This window comes from Pinus tabuliformis, chromosome 2_2, assembly GCF_031772625.1.
Source record: "Pinus tabuliformis cultivar Carrire ecotype Pingquan chromosome 2_2, CPIR1, whole genome shotgun sequence".
In the NCBI taxonomy this organism is placed as follows: Eukaryota; Viridiplantae; Streptophyta; class Pinopsida; order Pinales; family Pinaceae; genus Pinus; species Pinus tabuliformis.
This window is the reverse complement of record NC_142300.1, coordinates 247,434,827-247,459,595: the sequence shown is the minus strand read 5'-3', so window position 1 is coordinate 247,459,595 and position 24,769 is coordinate 247,434,827. Positions and strand designations below refer to the sequence as shown.

Here is a 24,769-nt window from a genome sequence, read left to right as displayed (position 1 = left end):
CTTAGGCTACAATAATATAACTTTAGCCATTGTTTTATCTATAAAGGGGCTACAAGGACAGTTTCAATATATGTAATCTCTATATTTTTTAGACTTTTTAATACATCATTTTTTTTTCCAAAAATTGTTTCCAGGTGCTAAGTATGTCTTTAAAATGCCAACATCTAATTTTAGTTACAACTTTAATGTACTAAAAAAAACCATTAATAAAATAATGAAAATTATCTCTGCGTTATTGTTATTTTCTCCTTGCATTTAATAGAACTACTTCAACCAAAAGAAAAAACAAAAAACAAAACCTAAAGTTTAGAGGATCATTAGTTGTGGGTTTGTTATCGAGGTAGGATTCTCCTTAAAACAAATAGTATCAATATCCCAAGGTTATAATGCGAGTTTTGTTCCAAAAATATCTCTTATCTTGGCCATAAAAACAAACAATATCAATGTCCAAGGTTATAACGGAAGTTTTGTTCCAAATAATCTTAATCTTAGCATCATTACATCATCGTTACAAATAAATTCAATTATTTAGAATTCATAATATTTGATAACACTGAAACTATGCCCTAACTCACTTATAAATAATGATTAATTACGTTAAATATTAATTCTTTCCAAAAACTAAAATATAAGAATTACAATTAAAAGATGTTGTTATTAGTTGAGATATAGTTCCTACTTTAAATTTATTTTTAAATAATAAAGTGAAGGTATAAAAGTTATAATTTTTTTATAAAAAGTTTATTTAGAAATTTTGTAAATTATTTATTTTTAATTAATAAAATATTTTTATAGAAAGTTTATTTAATTTTTTGTAAATTATATTTAAGCCATGGGTTGGAAAAAATATAATAATTACTTTTTAATTAATATAAAAATTAATATTTAAAATATTAATATTTAATAAATCTTATTTTATTATAAAACTAAACAAGTTTTTTTTGTTATTAAAATTATGGATATGATTATGTATATTATATATATGGATAAGTATTATGAAAGTAAGAGGTTTCTTAAAATTATTTTTCACTTTATTCAAAGTCACTTTTTGCTCAAGCTAAAATGACATAATATTTAATGAAAAGTTTTGTCGTGATAAAGAAATATGAGGAAGAATAAAACTAAGATATTATAATGATGAGATGAACTCGAATTTCTAAAATCAAAAGTCATTCCTTGTCTTAATTAGTGTGAAGAACTCGAATTTTACAAGAAAATTCTTCCAAGAGAATAAATGATGATTTAATCACAAAAGTTAATTCCACTTTAGAATAGAATACCAAAATCAAGGAAAGAGGGAAGAACCCTACAAGTGTATAACCCTTATAAGCCCCACAGACTCGTCGGAGTCCCTCCCTAGGCCCTAAGAAAAAGAGATAATTATAACCTGTGGAGAGAGTAATGAATGATGCTCTAATGGAGATGATGGTGAAGAACCACCCCATCATGGTAGTTTGGATAAATCCCATACCATGGTTACCTCACCAAGAAGTAATATAAGTTCTAGTAAGAAATAGTCAAAACAAGCAGAAGGGCTCACCGACATGAAAGTAAATACTATTGTAGTCCTCGATTGGGTAGCACTATGTCTAGTAGAAATTCAAAGAATAGTAGAATAATTAACTATATAGGAGCCAACCATTTTTGAAGAACAATTATTACTATGCATAATACTCATTATGATAAGGCTAGTATGAAGTTACAAATTGAGAAGGTGCATATTAGGAACAAGAAGGTGACAAAGAAATGAAAGTCGAAAGTAGATGTCGTAGGAGTTGGACCTACTAGACTTCTTAAATTACATATGGCTAAAAGGGACACGCTTACACATTTTGACATAGAGCAAGAAATTGAGAACATGTGATTAAAGAGGAAGATCAATGAACTTGAAGAAGCTCTCAGCCATAGACCTTCATTTATGCACCCTTTAGCTATCCCAAACCTAGAACTTGTACCAACAGTCACGCTTAATACACTAAATAGAATTATGAATGCAATAAAACCATTGAATGGAATTAGGACTTAAGTCGTAGACAATATCAATATGTGACTAATAGTTACTGAACACGCATGGGAGCTATTTCTAAATTTAAGAAAGCTCTCTCAAAGATTTCTTCTTTTACAAATTATTTGCTAAAGGACTTGGAACATGATTAACACTTTGCTCATAGTGATTTAATGATATTTATTACTAGAATTTCTACCCTTAATGACTTTCAAAAAACCCAACAAGGGATTTCAAATGGGGAGCAAATAAAATAGATAAAGGCAAGATTATATGCTAGAATCAAAATGTTAAAGGATGCTATTTTTGAGTGTACAAAGATTAATGACTAACGAAGCAATAGTTTCTTTAAATGTATTAAAGTTGTTGAAGATATTCAAGGGTCAAGAATGATTACAGACTCCATGTTAGTTCCAAAAGATGTGCTACAAGAATTGGAAGTTATTAAGACATTATGGGGTAATGAGTTCGACAACTTAACAAATTCTTTGAAGGAAGAAATAAAAAAATGGTTAGTTACATATAATAATGAGAATGAAGACCAACTATCAGTCATCAATCAATTATGTTCAAATACAAAAGAAACATATGAGCATACTTTTGCATTAGATGTAAGACACGACATAATCGTCCTTCCCATCGATTATATTAAAGAATGGCTTAGAAAATATTTAAATGAAATTGTTAATCCTGAATAACTTCCCCATTGGTTAGATTAACAAATATGCAAAGACTAATGTATACTCCAACATTTGATGCTATAAGGGATAGATAATTCATTAAGTCGGTCATCCTTCTGCAATTTTGTGAGTGTTCTATATTTTATTTGAAGCAATTCCCATTTATTTCTCCCTAGTCTTAAATCATCCAACTTTGTAAAGTTTGTTATACATTTGTAATTCTGTCTGCATTCCTTTTGCTTTCTTCTAGCTTAATATATACCATTTATTGTTCCTCAAGAGTCCCATTCGAGTTCCATTCTAGTCCCTTAAGGATGAATGCATTCAATTTACATTTAAGTATTAGGAATTTTGTAGAGTACTTTACACACTTGCTCTATTTGAACTTAAAGTTTGTAATATCTTTTTGACTCTTATAGAGAGCTATTTCCAAGAGCGCATGGAATTTGTGGTTTCGTATACTTTTAATTAAGCATTGAAATCTCATGAATGTTCTCCTATGATTGTTTATGATATTGAATGAAATCATTTTAGAGCTCTTTAAAATATTTGGACCATTTCTTTATTTTTTGTCTATGTATTTGTTTCAAATGTGTCTCCCTCATGATATGTGAATGGATATGTGCCATGGAATGACTTAATTAGATAGTATTTACTTCTTTTTGTTTTTATTTATTTTCTTTAAAATCACATGGTCCACTCAAAGGTGAATATGTTGAATGTTTAATTCCACATTTTTGAGTTAATCAGAAAATGTGAGTGTGTGAAAGAGGAGTATCACCTCTATAAAAACACCATAGAATATATAAAAGTCCCTAGGATGTTGACTTTTATCGTTGACGGGAAACGAGATCAACAACATTGTGTCTTTTGATATGAGGCTTATAGGTATTCTTCAAACAAGTTTTCATAATTTTGTGAAAGAGCCAAATCCTAGTGAGTTGCCCAATAAGTCTATGATCAACAAGGGCCAAGATTTTGTATCTTCACATGGTAGGATATAGCATGGCTTCTAGAATTTTCTCAATTCTCTTCACAAATATGTTTAGTTGATATTTGGAAATCTTAGTGTAGGTAGTAACCATGGTTTCAAAAGCTAGACCTTTAGCATCGAGAATGGATTGCAACCCTACTTTGAAGGGGGTATCCATTACACTTAGAAGAAAGTTTTTCAATTGGCATTAAGGTTTCTCAAAGCACCCATAAATAATTACTAATTATTACTATGTATTAACTTTTCTTAATGTGCAATTTCTTTATTTTTTGTCTATGTATTTGTTTCAAATGTGTCTCCCTCATGATATGTGAATGGATATGTGCCATGGAATGACTTAATTAGATAGTATTTACTTCTTTTTGTTTTTATTTATTTTCTTTAAAATCACATGGTCCACTCAAAGGTGAATATATTGAATGTTTAATTCCACATTTTTGAGTTAATCAGAAAATGTGAGTGTGTGAAAGAGGAGTATCACCTGTATAAAAACACCATAGAATATATAAAAGTCCCTAGGATGTTGACTTTTATCGTTGACGGGAAACAAGATCAACAACATTGTGTCTTTTGATATGAGGCTTATAGGTATTCTTCAAACAAGTTTTCATAATTTTGTGAAAGAGCCAAATCCTAGTGAGTTGCCCAATAAGTCTATGATCAACAAGGGCCAAGATTTTGTATCTTCACATGGTAGGATATAGCATGGCTTCTAGAATTTTCTCAATTCTCTTCACAAACTGGGCATATATGAAAGATGTGCGCATATACGGAAACTGGGCATATACGGAAGATGTGCGCATATACGGAAGATGTGGGCATATACGGAAACTGGGCATATACGGAAGATGTGCGCATATACGGAAGATGTGCGCATATACGGAAACTGGGCATATACGGAAGATGTGCGCATATACGGAAGATGTAGGCATATACGGAAACTGGGCATATACGGAAGATGTGCGCATATACGGAAGATGTGCGCATATACGGAAACTGGGCATATACGGAAGATTTGCGCATATGCCCAAACTGGGCATATACGGAAGATGTGCGCATATACGGAAGATGTGGGCATATACGGAAACTGGGCATACACGGAAGATGTGCGCATATACGGAAGATGTGCGCATATACGGAAACTGGGCATATACGGAAGATGTGCACATATACGGAAGATGTAGGCATATACGGAAACTGGGCATATACGGAAGATGTGCGCATATACGGAAGATGTGCGCATATACGGAAACTGGGCATATACGAAAGATGTGTGCATATACGGAAACTGGGCATATACGGAAGATGTGCGCATATACGGAAACTGGGCATATACGGAAGATGTAGGCATATACGGAAGGGCATATACGGAAGATATACGGAAGATGTGGCATATACGGAAGATGTGGGCATATACGGAAACTGGGCATATACGGAAGATGTGTGCATATACGGAAACTGGGCATATACGGAAGATGTGCGCATATACGGAAACTGGGCATATACGGAAGATGTGCGCATATACGGAAGATGTGGGCATATACGGAAACCGCGCATATACGGAAGATGTGCGCATATACGGAAGATGTGGGCATATACGGAAACTGGGCATATACGGAAGATGTGCACATATACGGAAGATGTGCGCATATACGGAAATTGGGCATATACGGAAGATGTGCGCATATACGGAAGATGTAGGCATATACGGAAACTGGGCATATACGGAAGATGTGCGCATATACGGAAGATGTGCGCATATACGGAAACTGGGCATATACGGAAGATGTGCGCATATACGGAAGATGTAGGCATATACGGAAGATGTGTGCATATACGGAAACTGGGCATATACGGAAGATGTGCGCATATGCCCAAACTGGGCATATACGGAAGATGTGCGCATATACGGAAGATGTGGGCATATACGGAAACTGGGCATATACGGAAGATGTGCGCATATACGGAAGATGTGCGCATATACGGAAACTGGGCATATACGGAAGATGTGCACGTATACGGAAGATGTGCGCATATACGGAAACTGGGAATATACGGAAGATGTGCGCATATACGGAAACTGGGCATATACGGAAGATGTGTGCATATACGGAAACTGGGCATATACGGAAGATGTGCGCATATACGGAAACTGGGCATATACGGAAGATGTGCGCATATACGGAAGATGTGGGCATATACGGAAACTGCGCATATACGGAAGATATATGGAAGATGTGCGCATATACGGAAACTGGGCATATACGGAAGATGTGTGCATATACGGAAACTGGGCATATACGGAAGATGTGTGCATATACGGAAGATGTGCGCATATACGGAAACTGGGCATATACGGAAGATGTGCGCATATACGGAAACTGTGCATATACGGAAGATGTGTGCATATACGGAAACTGGGCATATACGGAAGATGTGCGCATATACGGAACCTGGGCATATACGGAAGATGTGCGCATATACGGAAACTGGGCATATACGGAAGATGTGCGCATATACGGAAGATGTGTGCATATACGGAAACTGGGCATATACGGAAGATGTGCGCATATACGGAAGATGTGCGCATATACGGAAACTGGGCATATACGGAAGATGTGCGCATATACGGAAGACATATACGGAAACTGGGCATATACGGAAGATGTGCGCATATACGGAAGATGTGGGCATATACGGAAACTGGGCATATACGGAAGATGTGTGCATATACGGAAACTGGGCATATACGGAAGATGTGCGCATATACGGAAGATGTGCGCATATACGGAAACTGGGCATATACGGAAGATGTGCGCATATACGGAAGATGTGTGCATATACGGAAACTGGGCATATACGGAAGATGTGTGCATATACGGAAACTGGGCATATACGGAAGATGTGGCATATACGGAAGATGTGCGCATATACGGAAACTGGGCATATACGGAAGATGTGCGCATATACGGAAGATGTGTGCATATACGGAAACTGGGCATATACGGAAGATGTGCGCATATACGGAAAATGTGCGCATATACGGAAACTGGGCATATACGGAAGATGTGCGCATATACGGAAGATGTAGGCATATACGGAAACTGGGCATATACGGAAACTGCGCATATACGGAAGATGTGGCATATACGGAAACTGGGCATATACGGAAGATGTGTGCATATACGGAAACTGGGCATATACGGAAGATGTGCGCATATGCCCAAACTGGGCATATACGGAAGATGTGCGCATATACGGAAGATGTGGGCATATACGGAAACTGGGCATATACGGAAGATGTGCGCATATACGGAAGATGTGCGCATATACGGAAACTGGGCATATACGGAAGATGTGCGCATATAAGGAAGATGTGCGCATATACGGAAACTGGGCATATACGGAAGATGTGCGCATATACAGAAGATGTAGGCATATACGGAAACTGGGCATATACGGAAGATGTGCGCATATACGGAAGATGTGCGCATATACGGAAACTGTGCATATACGGAAGATGTGTGCATATACGGAAACTGGGCATATACGGAAGATGTGCGCATATACGGAACCTAGGCATATACGGAAGATGTGCGCATATACGGAAACTGGGCATATACGGAAGATGTGCGCATATACGGAAGATGTGTGCATATACGGAAACTGGGCATATACGGAAGATGTGCGCATATACGGAAGATGGGCGTATACGGAAGATACATGCATATATATGAGGTTAAATAAATAAATCGGATTTAGGATAAATATGTACTCACCCCGTACTTATTTGTACTAAAGGTTGAATCCATTGGGATAATATTAATGTGAGAGTATTTCAGCATCATTGAACACATCCACTTTGTTTGTATGCCTATGATAAAAGGGATATTTTCAATAAGATCATTGAACACATGCGCATATCTTCCGTAATCCTATGAGTTTCGAAGTGAAACTCGAATTTGGTCTATTTCCAAAACGTTTGACACACTACCAACCTTCTTTTCTGAAGATTCGATAGATTTCAGTGGTCATCGTCATCATCATATATATAATTTTTCATGGTTTAAATTGCATTTTAGAATGTATAAATGGATTCAACTCTTTGAAAATCCTTTTGAGCACTAGGATTACATAGATTATAGTCTCTGTAATTTGTTGTCTGCTATATCTTTTGTTGATATTTCTAATAACGTTACAGCATCATCAACACCTTCAAACTATTCCAACCTTCTGATGCCAAGAAATTCCTGGTGGTGGGTGTTCACATTATTGGATTTACATATTGGTAATTAGTTGATATGTAAAATTGGATACGTGTACAAAGTATTTTTTTTTTTTTAATCTTTGTGAACCTCATCTCCTTGGTGACTCCTCATGGCAGTTTTTTCCAAAGTCTGAACTTTCTTATTCTAGAACTGGTTTTAATATAAATGTAATTGTAATTATGTACCAAATTTAAGCATGTTGTATTTTCTTTCCAAGGTATGGAAGTATCAACTACTGGAAATTTTCTCATATTTCACTTCTATCTGTTGAATGATGTCTAGTATTTGTCTATTTTGGAAAAGAGAGTGGCTATTGAGAGATGTTTTCATTGATAGGAGAGGGTTGAAAATGACCTGCATAGGGATCATAGAAGCGTTTAAATATGGAAATAATTGTGCTTTTTCCAAATCCGTTATGACCAACAGGTGTTATTGTCTTGCCAGCATGAATAGAAAGGTAAAAATATTGAAAGACAATTTGTTTTCGAGATGGATATCTAAACCAAATATTCTGTAGTTCAATGTGCCCCTCTACTTGTAATAAAGTCTCGCTTTCAGGAAGATCGTGATTTATATCTTGATTTTGTTCTATCATGATTAGAATGCTATATGCAGTTGTGATTAACTAAGTGCAAGTGTAATCACATCACACAAAATGCAATACGTTTTTTCATTTTTTCCTTTTAATTAAAATTAAATAGCAAACTATAGGATTGTAATGTTGAATTTACATGTTATACACATTTTTTTTGTAAGCATTTCAAGATGGTGTACAATTACACTGTCTAGATTTGTCCCCATTGTCCCCATCCTAGGATGAGATGATTTCCTTATCTCATACTGTCATAGTTTGGGCCTTGAAGTTGAAATAGGCAAACAAAGCATGGGTTTGTTAGCAAATCAATAATGAAATGACACATTATACATGGTATCCAGGGTTTGTTAACAAATCAATAATGAAAAGACATATTACCCATTATTTGTAGATGGATAGGTGGTCTCATTTAGATTGAGGTCTTATCTAAGGATCTATCCATATGTATGAAGTGTTTGAATCAATTCATCAATCTTGTCTCCATGAATCTATAAATTGTGCTCTCTTAATATTTCCCAAAAATAGATCTCGAATGGTCCACCCATCTGGAAATTTTGCTCTCTTAATATTTCCCAAAAATAGATCTCGAATGGTCCACCCATCTGGAAATTGTGCTCTCTTAATATTTCCCAAAAATAGATCTCGAATGGTCCACCCATCTGGAAATTGTGCTCTCTTGATATTTCCCACAGAGATGGTCCAATCATCTACAAATGGTAATTTGGAATGGAAAATTGTTTATTTGCCATTGGTGATAAGGTTTTATCTTCCAATATTACTTAATATAATGATAATTTCAAAATCTAATATGAAAATTATTAAATTTGGTTCAAATGATAATTTTAATGCAATACTTACCAATTATTTAATTTTTTTAATATGTAATGAGAGTGAATCCAATTCAATATGAAATGTTCTTCATCAAAAAATGATAAAATAATAAATTTACAATTTGCATTGAAGATGGATTTTCAATGAAGTATGAATTATTTCACACAGAATAATTTTCAAAGGAAGTTAAAAATTTATTTATTTATAATAACAATAAAATAATATTAAAAATAAAAATAAAATGATGGCGTAAGTTGTCCATTTTTAAATTTTTCTTCTATTTTAAATTTCTTTTGTATTATGGGATATGATTCATGTTAGAAATTGTTTCAGATAAATTTGATAACTTTGTAATGTAAAAGGGTAAAGAATGGAGATGTAGAATGTAGAAGATATTTCTAATGATAAAAGGGTAATTATATGTTTTATTTTTCAAAATTTTGTTTGCATTGATTTTTTTTTTATTTTTTTTTTATATATTGATCTTTTATATATCACGATTCTTCGAATTTATGCCTAACTAAGTTTCCTTTGCAACATCTAGTGCAATTGCTAGTTATAATTAAATTTTCATTTTTCAAAGGTTACACAACTTTATATGGGAAAATGCAAAATCCATAACATTTCTTATTGGAATATTCACAAAAATGAATATTTGACTCAAGCAATGAAGACATTAGAAATTGCATTTTTCATTAAATAAATATGATATAATTTTAATATATTGAGAAAAAGTTTTTAAATTTTATTTCTAAAAATTATTGAAATATTCATAAAAATGAATATTTAATTTAAGCAATAAATACATTAGAAGTTACATTTTTTTTAAATAAATATGATATAACTATGATACAGTGAAATGAAATAATTACATGTCATTCAACATTTCATTAATATTTTCCGAAATTTTTAAAACTTTTTATTAATAAGATTCATTATTAATATTAAATAGTTCTCTTTACCTCCCATCATCTTCAGGACCAAAAAAGACTTATGTAATATTAATAATAATACTTATTATTAAAAAGCTTTTTAGTAATTCCAAAAAGATTAATGAAATACTAAGTGATACTTATTATTCAATTATATTTTTATAAATGGAATTATAAAACTTTTCTAGATACATTATAGTTATGATCATATTTAGCTCCGGGAACCGGGTAATTTAATCTCTTTACTCTTAAAGTCAAATATGTCTTTACTGTTAAAGTCAAATGGGTATTTTAATCTCTTTACTCTTAAAGTCAAATATGTCTTTACTGTTAAAGTCAAATATTCGTTTTTGTTTTTGTTAGTATTTTAATGAGAAATGTTTTAGATTTCTCATTTTAACTTATAATGTTATATATAAAGAAAAAAACAAATCTTATTTTCAAAATTTCAAATAAATAAGAGAATAATCAACTCATAATCAAAAGTTTGAAAAAGAATATTGAATATTTTTATTTCCTTATTAAATAAACTTTCTCCAAAAATCAATGAAGGTCCGTCCCAAAATACAATTATTAAAATTGGAGTCATTTGTGGATGTTTCAATATAACATAAGTTTTCGAACCATCGAAAAGCTCAAACTATTGTATTTGTTTTATTAATTGTATTGTTTTCAATGGTTGGTTTAATTAATTGTTTTCAATTGTTTAATGGTTGGTTTAATTGATATTTGTTTTCAATACATTTGTAATTCACTATAATAATTTATTATTTTAATTCTAAAACGTTATCTAATTAAACATTAGTTAGAAAATCAAAAGAGGGATTCATTTGGAATAATGGGGAAGTCTATAATACATATTTTCCAACCATTGAAAAGCTCAAATAATTATTTTGAAGGATGGTTTAATTGATATTACAAGGTTAGTTGAAGCACTTAACTTATAAACTTGATAATTTGTAACTAATAAAAACAAAATCCGTTACAACTATTCATCAAAAAGTAATGTAACATTGATAGAATATAACATCGCATCCACATAAGGATTTAAAATTCAATGGAGATGTTGTCATAAACACAAATATAAATTTATGTATTTTTTATTCAAAATAGGTCCAACTATACATGTTTCTTTTTTACAAAATAGAACTTCATTTCCAACATAAATAATGGAATCTCATGCCCATCAATGACATAATGGAAAAACAACATCATGATCGATCTACCGTATGGGTCTCTAAGTCACCCTCGTCCCATGAGGCACTCCCAGGTGGATTTCCAAATTGATGTCTCTGCAAAAAATTACAATAATCAATTAGTTATAAAAATTGAAAGGCATATAATCAATTTCATTAATTCATGATGATATTTTGATCAAATACTCATTCTCACCGTGAGGATTTGAGGCAATGGAGAAGACAACCCTTCCTGGGTAGATGGCGGAGCACTTGGTGACGGATATAGGCATGGTTCAGGGGCGCTGGATAAAGGCATGGTGGATGTGAAATAGGGAAAAGGTAGTGGGTGCGGGCGACGATACACCCCCACCGGTTGTACAATAGTGGGAATCACTGTAGGCCAGGGGATTAACCTAGGGGGGGAAATTGGAATGTTAAGGGTGGACGATTGAAAAAATGAGAATGGTGGATGATTGAAGGGTAGGGGTGAGCATTGGGAAGGTATTACAGAGGTGGTTATAGGCATGGAAGAATTTGTGGAGGAAAGAGGTGGTGGGTGTGGGCGATGATACATCTTAATTGGTTCAACAATAGGGGGGAGCACCCTTGGGGAGGATATTGGGGTGTTAATCGCTGAAGCAGTGTTCCCAATGCTAGATCTTTTTTCGGTAGCATGTTCATCGAATAAACGAATTCGACAACTTGGAATGTTGTGAGATGTGGGTCCCTCAGCTGTAACAATAAAAATAGTTCGTATAGTCATGCAAATGTGTTGAACATGATAATATATCGCATTTAACGTAAAACAATGCATAGCATGACATTTCCATACCAATATTGGGTATAATAGAATCTTGAATTATCTCAGGCGCGTGGTCCATATTTCCTTGTTTTTGAGAAGATGACTCCAATTGTTCATCCATTCTTTTTTTCCTTGCATGAACTCGTCCAACCCTTTCAAATTGTAGTATATCTGTCCCTGACTTTGACTTGCGACCACATCGCCTCTTTTTATTTACTGGACTCAAGAAACTATGTTTTCTCTTGGTAGTGATCTTGGATGGAGTTATAGTATTGAAAAACATTTTGTTGTATTCTTGACATGCTATGTCTACCAAGTTGTTCAATGCATATGCCTGTTCCAAATTTGTAGGTATTATGGATCTCAATTTCTCAAGAGTTGATGAGTTAACACGTTTCATCTCATCATGTTCAGAGAATGCACTATCTTGTCGTACATTGGTCGATTCAACATTGTATGAGAAATTCTCTAAATTATCAATGCTTGTTTCATTATGATAATTCAGATTGGGAGGAGAATCAAAGCATGGAAAAAGCTCTGTTTGGATTTCTGGGACCAATATAGGTGTTTCATTCAAATCAAATAAAATTCTAGGCCTTTCTGTCATGGGATCAGTGACACCAGGTGCTACATTTTCACCCAAAATAGTGTTACTCACTAACATCTCAACTTTCAATACATGTTTACAAATATTTCCATTTAGGGCCCAATTGCAATTGCAGAAGTGTAGATTAGAACCCTTATATATGACATTGTACCAAATGTCACGAGTATCCTTATTTTGGCTACGAACCCAGTAGTCATTACTCTTTTCATCAGGCACACAATCTTCATTTGGGATTTTCTTAGCTCTACACTTGGATGAATTCAGTTGTTCCTGTATTTTTCTGGGTTGTACAAAACCAGCTTCTTTTAAACAGTGCATATGATTGTAAAATAATACAACCTTTGTCAACAAAACATAGATTAACCAATCAACCCTTCTGTGGCATGCATTGTTCTTCTCACATAGGTACCTTTCCTTGATATACCGATGGTAAGATTCAATGGCGTTGTTCGTATCTTGATTTGAATGTGGAAAATTTCTGTATGCTTTTGCCCACATATCTGTAGAAAGAAATTTATTAGTTATATATTAATAAGTATACATATGACATGAAAAATAGAGTCATTATAACCACCAATAAGAAGCTTACATATTTTGTTGTTGGACAGCCAAGTATTTCTAAAATATTCCAAAAAAAAAATTTGTTCACTGAATTCTTCAAATAAGCTTTCAACTTTCTTTCGCACAGATTCATCATCTTTACACATGTGCATGATTTCACCTAATCCACGAAAAATGCGTATTTGGTTTTCCCTCCCTTTGACCTTGTTTCCAACATTTTTCAACCATGCACGACGAACATGCCACACACATAATAATACTTTGCACTTGATCGTAGACCTGCAATAACATAATTTTTAGTGAGATTATACATTAACAATATTTTTTATGCCTCTTGTAAAAATAATAAACACATCACCTCAATGCTTCAATTTCAGCAGTAGCATCATCCGTGATGAAGGCAAGAACATGCCAATCTGGTCGCTCTTTGTTTCCAATTGCAAGTAAGGCCAACATCCATTTAGAAAGATCAGCTATAGTGTTGCGTGATGATATCACCCAAGCTATTGGAACCCCATTGTGATGTTCGTCGAAAACCATTAAGGTGTAAAGTTGATACTGCATTACAAAAAATATGCATAATTACATTTATATAAGATACATGCATTAATATGAGGTTAAATAAATGAATCGGATTTAGGATAAATATGTACTCACCCCGTACTTATTTGTACTAAAGGTTGAATCCATTGAGATAATATTATTGTGAGAGTATTTCAGCATCATTGAACACATCCACTTTGTTTGTATGCCTATGATAAAAGGGATATTTTCAACAAGATCTTGTTTTTGGTAGAAGAAAAAACTCTCTGGGTTTTCCTTGTACCAGTACTCCACACTCTTTGGATCACTTTGATCTTTAACATACTCTAGCCTTATGATATCATTGTAAATGTTACTTATATCTTTTTTTGTCATGTAGGTATCTCGAAGTATCCCTGTGTATAACTCACCGGATCCATCCTTCACATCAGAGATGAACTTGTCCCATATCATTGTAGCATTAAAACCTCTTTTAACGAAATGTTGGACTGTAGATCGCATATGCCAACTTAAATGTGGTGCATAATTGAATCTCATGGACCTTCCGATTGCATCTGTCCCATGACAAATAACATTGGATTCATCAATATGTCTACATGCAGTATATATTATTACAGCATCATCTGGTCTCATCACAAGTCGTCACACAAAGAAGTGACATTGGCAACCAACTTTAATACTTTCATGTCGATTGCGGGTTGTCTTTGGATCTGATGATGCACTCCTAATTCTCCTTGTCGACTGTGGACCATATGAACACCAATAACTGTACGTAAAAAAATTACTGCAAATTAGATATAATATTTATGCATATTGAAAAAATTACACATATCTTGAAAAAGCATATAGAGACTCACACACTGTACTCCAAGAATGTTGAGTAATTGGTGACTTTGATATCCTCTATTTTTTTACTTCGGTGATTCTTAAGAAGAAATTGGGTGGGTGCACTTTCATTTGATTCCTCTCCAGTTATGAAATCATCAAGTCGACAATATGGAATAACTGCAACTTGGTCCCCCTCAATCTCTGTCCATGTTAAGTCTTCTGCTGAAAATTGTATCATATCTTCCGGGTCTTCAACTTCCAACTCGTTAATCCTCCCCCACTTATTCATTCTTAAAATACCTATACAAATTGCATTGAAAATAATTTAGCTTGAGTAAATAATATGGTCTTGATCAATGCATAGCGTACTAAGCATGGAAGTCTCATTTTTTAGTAAATATTTTATACTTTTCACGTAAACCACTTTGGGATTAAGTAATATTCAGGGGATCTTAGATGACATTGTACGATAACTAAGATCATAAGAAATTGGGTCATTAATAAGCTTAAATATCTCTGACAAATTTAGACTAACCCATGCATGACATATGAATTCTTTCTAGAGGTGGGGCCACCATGTTATTGTCGAGGGGCGACTTGTGATGAGTCGCTGCGCTGGAATTGGTCAAAGGGAACTGCCTAACACTAACACATAAGATGGTGCGTTAATGGGTCCCTTCAAATAGGGATGAAAGGGAGAGACATAAAACCTGTCCCCAACAAACCCCCAATATCAAGAGTAATAAGCTTGAAGATTACCAATGCTAGGGAATTCCAAGGTTAATAACAAATGAACAAAACAAGGCTCTGATACTGGGGTTGACCTTGGGGTACATATTGAGGCTGGGGTTGACCTTGAGGAATGTATTGTACCACAGGTATATACTGTCCTTGAGGTTGCCCCCCAGATGCAATTTGTGTCCTCACCCCGAATTCTACGGGATGTCCTCAACAATTCGGCCACGGAAACAATCTCAGGAGACTGGCCCCGAAGTCTACGGGACTGTCTCGGTAATTCCGCCACAGTTAAAGACTTTTAACTACTGCACACGCAAACAAAGTAAAATCTCAAAGCAAACTGCCTAAAGTCTCTAAAGAACCAAACAAATTTGAAGCACACGCCTAAAGAATCTAGGGCATCAAACCAAGCACAAACAATAGCCTTCCGGACCGAAAGCGCTAGTTGGAGATGAAACCCAACATCGCCGGATTCAGTACAGAAGTGGCGGGTGGAACAGTTACCCCGGAAACCTGCTTAATGAATAGACCGGCACAAGTTCCTCCACTTTAACCGTCTCGAGTGAAGTGAACCCCCCGGAAAATCCAAGTGAGTCTAGCCGACGTCTGCTCCAGGTACAGTGGGATCTTCCCTCCACCATCACCTCGGTAGAATCCTAAAGATTATGGTCACTAAGGTTACCAACAGCAACAAGTATACCTGGGGGAACAGTCTACACTCCGACAGCACGCAAGGGCAGAGTATCAAGCTCAATCCCCTTGCCGGCTCCTTGACAATAATCCAAGGTTTACCGACAAGTGACCCCTGGCTCCTCGACAATGGTTAATTCGAGGTTTACCGTTTGTAATACGTGCGTGTCTGGCGTCGTTCCCAACGAGGGAGGATTGATCCCCTCACTAGTTCGGACACGAGCTCGTGCTTCTCCTTTAAGAGGAGCTTTCCTAGAGTATAAATGAAACAACTGGATTTAATCTATCACAAGATAAGCTACTTGTTTGGTTTTGTTGTCTTGGAGAGTTTATTACTCTCCTACTCCAAGACACTAGCCTGATCTATATTGGTGTTTCAGAGCCCTAGTAAATAAAAAGTTACTAAGTTGATTTTACTTTAAGCGTTAATTTTATGGCTTTCTTAAGACAAAAGGTAGTGGAGATGAAACTGGTGGTGTGTAGACTCGACTCTCAACCACTACAAATATGCACCTAAGATGATTTACACTACTTTTCTTTTTCAATGAATCTCCTAGCTAAGAGAGTTGGAAGAATGCAAATTTTATAGAAAACAACTTTCTTAACAAAGACAATCAAAGAAACAATTTTCTTTATCTTTTCAAAACATGCAACTCATGACCACTAATTATTCACGAAATTTCCTTTTTCTTCAAAAGACTACAAATGCTACCAAAGCAAACTTTGTTTCCAAAAGAATTTTTGTATTTTTCCTATATTAATCAAGCATGTAAAACTATTTATCAAAAATCAAATTTAACAAATCTAAGGCAATCAAATCAAAATCACTCAAAATTAAAACTAAAGGCAAAATTTATACCTTTACCATAAATTCAGTTAAATTAAATGACATCTTAAGCAATAACACAAGGCCATGTGCAAGAAAATTAAAGTAGAGTATGAAGAAGTATCAGAGTACTTTGTAAAATAAATGTAGAGATAAAAAACTATACTAATTATATGTTATTAGTCAATCTGAACTGCATTATCTAATATTTTTTCTCAAAACTTTGGAAATGAGTGGATATTTATGGTAGGAATGTAGCTTGAATATGATATAGATTTAATACATTAAATTTTTTATGATACATTCCATTAAATAAATTCAATAATCTAAAATTATAATTATCTCAATTTCACACAGTGAATTAAAAAATCTTAAAAAATCTGATAAAAAAAAAAAAAAAAAAAAAAAAAAAAAATTGCATCAAAAAAATTATGATGCATTCCATTAAATAAACTTAACAAATTAAAATTAAAATTATCTCAGTTTCACACACTGAATAAAAAAATCTTAAAAATATATATAAAAATAACAGCATTAAACTACATTTCATGTTAAAATTTATAATGAATTATATAAATATCATTAAACTCATCATAAAATTTAGGTAAAGAATTAAAAAATTAAAAAAAGAAACAACTCGTAAAATTTAATAATTTTAATAATTACCTTTTTAATTTTGGACAATCTTTTACACTATTTAACGAAGGAGGAATTGCACACTATGAATCCTTAGTATCCTATCCACGTTGGAGAGGGAAAAAAAAAAATCACAAATTTCTACCACTGTTCTATTGATTGGTCCTACTGATGGGGATGAACAAAAATGAGTCTAATCCTATATCCAATATAATTCTATGTATAGTACTCAAAACTGTCAATGTAAAAAGTGTATGTATGTATTTGGGGTAATACATTGAAAAACTGAAGGCACTATTCTTTCTCTTGTACATTTCACTTGATTTGTCTGTAGATCTTCCAGTGTACCATCCACCATAGTTGTAACTTTTAGTGCCAATAGTAACCCAAAAATGTCTTTGCACCATCCACACTGGGGAAATAAGGTGGTTCAAAATATATATGACGTAGGGCATCACAAGCACCTAGATATGATGGACCCTTCATTTCAGTGCTACCCATGGTTGTTACTACCAGCTGCTGATATGAGAAGAAAAACCTTTTCACCGCGGCTTCTATTGCCTGGAAGGCCAACAGAACATGTATTGTTGCAACATGGTAAGCACCTGAAGTGTTATGTGAGCGCAGTCCATGTGAATGAAACAAATGCATAAGTGCCTCCTGGAGCCTTGGTCCACCCTTTGGATCAGCCTCAACACCGATGACTTTGGGCACCAGATGCCTTAGTTCCTTGCATGCATTTGTAAGGTCTCTAAGGGGGGCAGACCGAAGGCAATATGCACCTGCAAGCGTACTAGTGCTGCTAATTGCCAACTGGTGTTTAAGGCAAAGGAAATCATCTGGGTCCATCACTAGAAGCAAATTCACAATTTCTGTGAGCATGTTCCACATCCTTTCAACCATCCAACAGTCTGTGGATGCTCCTACGAAATCCCCAGAGTCTATTCTTTCATATACTCTCTGCAACAATTCTTGGCCTACAAATACCCACGCCTCAAAGATCTGGAGGACATTGCAAAGTTTGGCATCTTCTAGATTATGGAACTGTTTATGTTGTTTTAAAGAGTGCAAATATCTTGGCTTGCAGATTCTATCATATTCAAGAAGAGGCTTACCTGACATATTTGGTTCCCCCAGACCTAAAGTGAAGGGAGTCCTCTGCATATGGCCTTCAACGGCAAGCCATATTCTAGAAACCATAGCTTCAGCGCTTTTCCATGTACCCAAACGAGGAAGTAAGCTCTCTTCACTTGTTCTGCTAACCACAGGTAAAGCACCAGGTCTCTGCCATACCTCATGGAAAAATTTCCATGAGAGAACACCACTACTTACTGACAACTGAAGAGTGGGAACCTGCTTGTCATTTTCACAAATCATTGAAATCAACTCAATCTGGGAACTAATTAAGGATTCAAGCCTTCTCTTCCATTCCTCTTTGTCAATGTAAGTCCTTGTGTCACAGAGGACAGAGGAAACAAACTGAAAAGTAATCTCCAATGACTGTAAGGCAGCCTTTACCAACCCCTCTCTAGACCAACCAGGCCATTCCTTGAATTTCCACATGGCACTGAGCTCGGGGAGATGCACATACTGCTCGTAACCCGCACACTCCATGGGGGAGGGCTCTATGGATTCTTCAACAAAGGCAAAATAGGATGCCATTTTTTTACAGGACATATTTTTTCCCTGCAAACATAACGAGGAGAGTAAAGACACTAATGCTCTCCATATACCATAATCTAAAAAGAACAACATAATAATAGAATAAACACTAAAATACATTTTAAACACTAAAATTTTGAAAACTGGAATAGAATAAAATGTTCTTAAATCCTTGATATATTTAAAAAGCCATAATATATCAAAAAGCTATATATAATACGTTACTGGACAAAAAACATATCTATTTGTTGCAACTCAACTTTTTATGTAGATGATAAAAACTCAACACATAAATAATGAAAAGAGTTAAATAATGTCAACACATAAATATATATTTTTCCAGTTAACAAAGTGAATAGATATAAGCTAAATATACGGTGGTTGGTCTGTTGGCACTTAAATTCTGAGCACATTACTGTTTATGTAATACAAATAAATCAAACTATTTTTAACTTTCACCATTTTTATTTATCTAAAACTAAAATGCATCGAATTTTTTTTTTTTTTTTTCTTAATGAATTTGTACCTTTTCTTAGTTTACACTAACCCGTAAACTAACCTCAAAGAACTTGAAAATTTTAATGCTATCGGATCGCACTGATGTATTCTTTTAATGCAACGAGGTCCTTATTGTATAGTCTATTTGGGTCTAGACTTATTTATGAGTCTATCGAGTTATTAATTCTGAGTATAATGCTAAGCAGATAGAAATGCTTTTTTTTTGGGTGTGTTTTGTTCTTAGGTAAAGGTAAAATACTTTTGAGGGGTTAAATCTATTTTAAAATAAGGTTTGAAAGCATTTTAATAATATATTCAATATTAGTTTATCATGTCACTTATGAGAATTGAATCTAATTATGAAAGATAACAATCATTCCTCATGACCACCTAAAATATACCCAATTAATTTACTATGTATTTTTATTGAAAATTCATGAAAGATGCTAAACTTCCTCTGTTTTTGTGTATATTTGAATTCTTTCTGCACGCATCTGTTATCTCTTGATTTGTGATGTTCTTTTATAAACCAGCTAGGTCCATGAATTAGTTGTCATTAGGCACACTTAATCTCATTTTAGAGTAAGACTAGTAAACTAGGGCGTTCATAAAGGTTTGTTTTTGTATCCAGCTGTCAGCACTAGGGTATGGATCAACAAAATCCAGGAGAAAAGAAGAAGGCTTGCTAATTCATGAAGTATTTTTTTTGTTTTTGGGATTGGTGAAGGAAAAATTGGTAAATTACAGCATTCATAAATTTTTATCCATCCAATTGGCAGCACTAGTGTATGGATCAACAAAATCCAGGAGTTAAACTCGAAGGCTTGCTAATTTGTTCAGGAACGATTTTTCACTATTTTGAGACTGGTGATGATTGTGGGTTGTTGGAGCCTATAATTTAAAAGGGTAACATTCAGTTGCTGGTTCTACATTGCAAATGCTCATGTAAGAGACGACTGATGTTTATCGAAGGAATCCAATATCGGTCTACCTTTTCATGGAAATTTAATGGAATGTTTACCATCCTATGCTCTGTTTACTGTCTAGCTTTTGCATGCACGTAGGTAGCTTCAAGCAGTGCCTTCTGGTCAGCAGAAAGGTTTGAGCAATCAAGTTTCATGGCTTCCCAAGGGTTTGAATTCATGACTCAACGATATAGAAGACTAATACAGGTTCTAGTTTAGTGCTCAGCAAGGAAATCAACAACAGCATTTACGGGCATATAGAGTTCCAGATTTTATTGTCCTTAGGTTTATGTATAGACATTTGCAAATGTTAACAATAAGGAAGTCGGAATTTCTTCAATATATTTTCTGTTGTTCTAAACCTTACTCTTCGTATATGGATTCTGTTTTTATTACTTTTCAAGGAATTCAAAACCATCTACGGGCAAGTGGCGTTTTAAAGTTTACTCTATCCTTTGTCTTTAGGTAGGTTTATGCACAGACTTTTCAAAATCTCAACGGTAAAGAAGTTGGAATTTCTTCGATGTATTTTCTATTGTTCTAGGTAAACGGTGGCCTGGCTTGAAAGCATCTCTGGTTTACCGACATAAATGTTTTTAACACGCAAAAAAATGTTTGGAAGCATCTTGAAACACAATTTTTTTTAGAAGCATCATTGCAAAAGTTCTTGCATACTAGAGTAGATAAAACCATATATCGCTACAGCTTTAGGACTGTCACTTCTCAGTATATCATACAAGGTCCAAAATCATAGTAATCATTATAATAATTGATTATAAATGAAGTGTGAACAATTCCAAACGAATAATACCATGTATTTAGAAATAAGATTACCCCTTTCAGTATTCTAACTAAATTCCAAGCACTGTTACAATACAGAGTAACTATGGTGGGCACATTATGAAGCTAACGGTTCATTTTCCGTTCTATACAATCTCTAATCATGCTGATTTGGAAGCGTTCTAGAGCTATTCTGTTCATCATAGACTTCATAGATGGGAGACAATGTAAACTAAACAACACTGGTAGAAAGATAAGATCATACAAGAACCTCAACAATACAAGGGCAAGGTACATTCGTAAGTAGTTAACCTCGAAAATTTCTGACCGTGCAAAGCACAGTACAAGCACAACAACATATTTTGTAAGTGGAACTCCAGTGAAACCCCATGGTTGTAATTTCCTTTTTGAGCATTGTGCTTAGCCTCTTTTAATCACAGATAATTCATGCAGCGTGGGTGATGTGGAAACACAACTTGACTGCCAGATGAACGACATTAGAGTTTTGCATTTAACTGAATACATAGTAGCCCCCTGAACCCATGATAACCAGTACAATCATTGCTCAGTTGAAGTAAAACTATTATTGTTGAAACCCATAAACTGCAGGTAAGTTAATGACAAATGCAAACAAATAACAAAGCCCCGAGTGCAACTGTCCAATTGATGCTCAAAGAAAATTTATAACACAGAATATGAGAAATCTGAAACACTGAATCTAGAACTCCGCAGCCAACTCCATTTAGAAAAAGATCAAAATCTCTGTTTGTTCAAAGGTGTGTCATATGTATGCAGTTCAAAGGTGTGTCATATAGAAGACTAAGTTTCAATGGTGACAGGGGCACTAACCTTGCCAACCGCAAATCTCGATAACCAGTGGCCAGGTCCTCCAGGTATTGAACGTCTGCTCTGTTCTGTTCGCCGAATGGTTTTGCAGATAATGTTCTGCCGGGATTTTGAAGGCCGGAGGAGGTTGGTGAGCTCTCCCGTCCGGCATTAATCCTTATCTGAGTGGAGGCCACGCGCTATTGATTCGGCGGATCAATACGTCATCAATACGATGTGAGGGGAACTGCAAGGTTGGCTGCGGGCAGGGTCGCCGGGGGCTTTTTGCTGGGCAGCCGGAGAGGGATGCCGGAGAGGGATGATGTATAATCGGATGAGGTATGGTCCATGCTGTCGCCGTGCTCTGTGAGACTCTGACAGAGGTACCCTCCATAGCATTAACTTTGCTATGGAGGTGGAAATAGGAATTGCCGTGTTATACCTAGGCAACCGGCATATTAATAATAAGTACTTTCATTTAGGGTTTTCTGTCTCATAAAGGTTTCCCATTATATATATTGTATTGATTTATGAGATGTGTTGGTGAATTTTTTTATTTTTTATTTTTTAAATTAATTATTTGATTCTCAAATATATTGTGTATATTCAATTTTTATATGTTTATGATATGTGTTGGTGATATTTTTAGGTTTACTTTGCCTAATTTGTTAATTATTTGATTATCAAATATATTGTGCATATCCAAGTTCTATGTATATCAATATTATAGATAACTCTAAATTTGATATGCAAAATAAAATGTTATATATTTATATTGATCTTTGAAAAGATTTTTCATATAAAATCCAAAATGTACTTCTTTGGGATATAAAGCCCCATATATATATATATATATATATATATATGGATAATTGTGAATTATAATACGCATTATCAATACTTTAACTAAAATTATTAAATCCAATCAAATATACATGAAACCTGCCCTATTAGTACACAATTAGATATTGTGAAATTCATTAAGATAAAACCGAATAAATATTAACAAAATAATTAAATAGTGTTTCTCAATTGTATCTATTTTGATATTATTAATCTTAATTAGAGACATACAAACTCCTAACTTTAAAATTTTGATTTAAAAGACAAACTTATGAAGGTGGAAAACTAATAAGTAAGCCCATATACTAAACTTGGACATTTACCCACCAACTTTTAAGAATGATTTCAAAGTTCCAAACAAAATCATCACTTTGTCATCTAAATAGAAATCCACAAATTCATAAAAAATCTCCATGTCCACATATACACCATGTTGTTTATAAGATAAACCAAATTTATTGACAACAATCTAATCACATATTGGCAAATATTCTAATTACTCAAATGTGTGAAATGACCACATAAACATGTATTTATGGAGAATCTTTAAATTATAAATACTAAATCCTTGTTATCATTTTGTAGTTTTAAAATTTTTATTTAATTTCTCTGTAAAGACCTAGAATGTGTTCCCACTAAGGGAAGTTTAAATGACTATCACATGTATTTAGAATGAATTTTCAAAATATCAAGTATTGAACCTTGACTAGTTTTTTTTATCTTTACCAGCTTCATTTACTTTCCATACAAAAATCTAAAACATAATTGTTTTTCACTAAGAAGGATTCAAATAATAATTAGATACATTTATTTCTAATTTATACCAAACACATCAAACCGAAATTCCATAATTTTTTATAAGAACATGGCTCATAAGGACCAACCATTCACATATATGCCACACATTCCATAAATTAACACATAAGTGGTGAGCACCAATATTGCAGCAATAATGCTGCAACTCCTAGGCTGCCTACTTTACTCTTATCAACCCGATAGTTCATAACAAACTTGGAAGCGACGGTGCTGTATGCACAAGTACTAGTTCTTATTGCAGGTTGTTACTTGGTCAGTCGGCGCAAGATCACTAGGAGCTCAAGCCAACTTCTATGGATTCCAGAAGAAGCTCTATATGTGATGAAAGGAGATAAAGATCACTCTACAGATACTACTCTAACTGCAGAAAGGAGAAAGACTGAAATGTAAAGCAAACCAAGTAAATCCTAATTAACCAACTAATCCTACTTTTGCATAAAGCACTATGAAAACCATGAAAAGAATGCCATTATCTATTCAAGGAAGTAAAAAACATCTAACTAAGCTATTTTTGAAAGTAAATGAGCAGAAAACATCTTTTTGGATTTTTAGGTATTTTTATGTGATTTTGACATGTACGTAATTTATTGTTTGTGAATGTGGCAGCAAATAGGTGGTGTTGAAGGGCGGTTTTGGGACTTGAGAGGATGTAGGATGGTGTGGTTG

The 24,769-nt window shown here is 34.2% G+C and overlaps 1 pseudogene; it reads right to left on the bottom strand.

Moving 5' to 3' along the window:
* Positions 1-18,083: 18,083 nt before the first annotated feature.
* LOC149192211 (nematode resistance protein-like HSPRO2 pseudogene) lies at positions 18,084-19,376 on the bottom strand (annotated as a pseudogene).
* Positions 19,377-24,769: the final 5,393 nt, after the last annotated feature.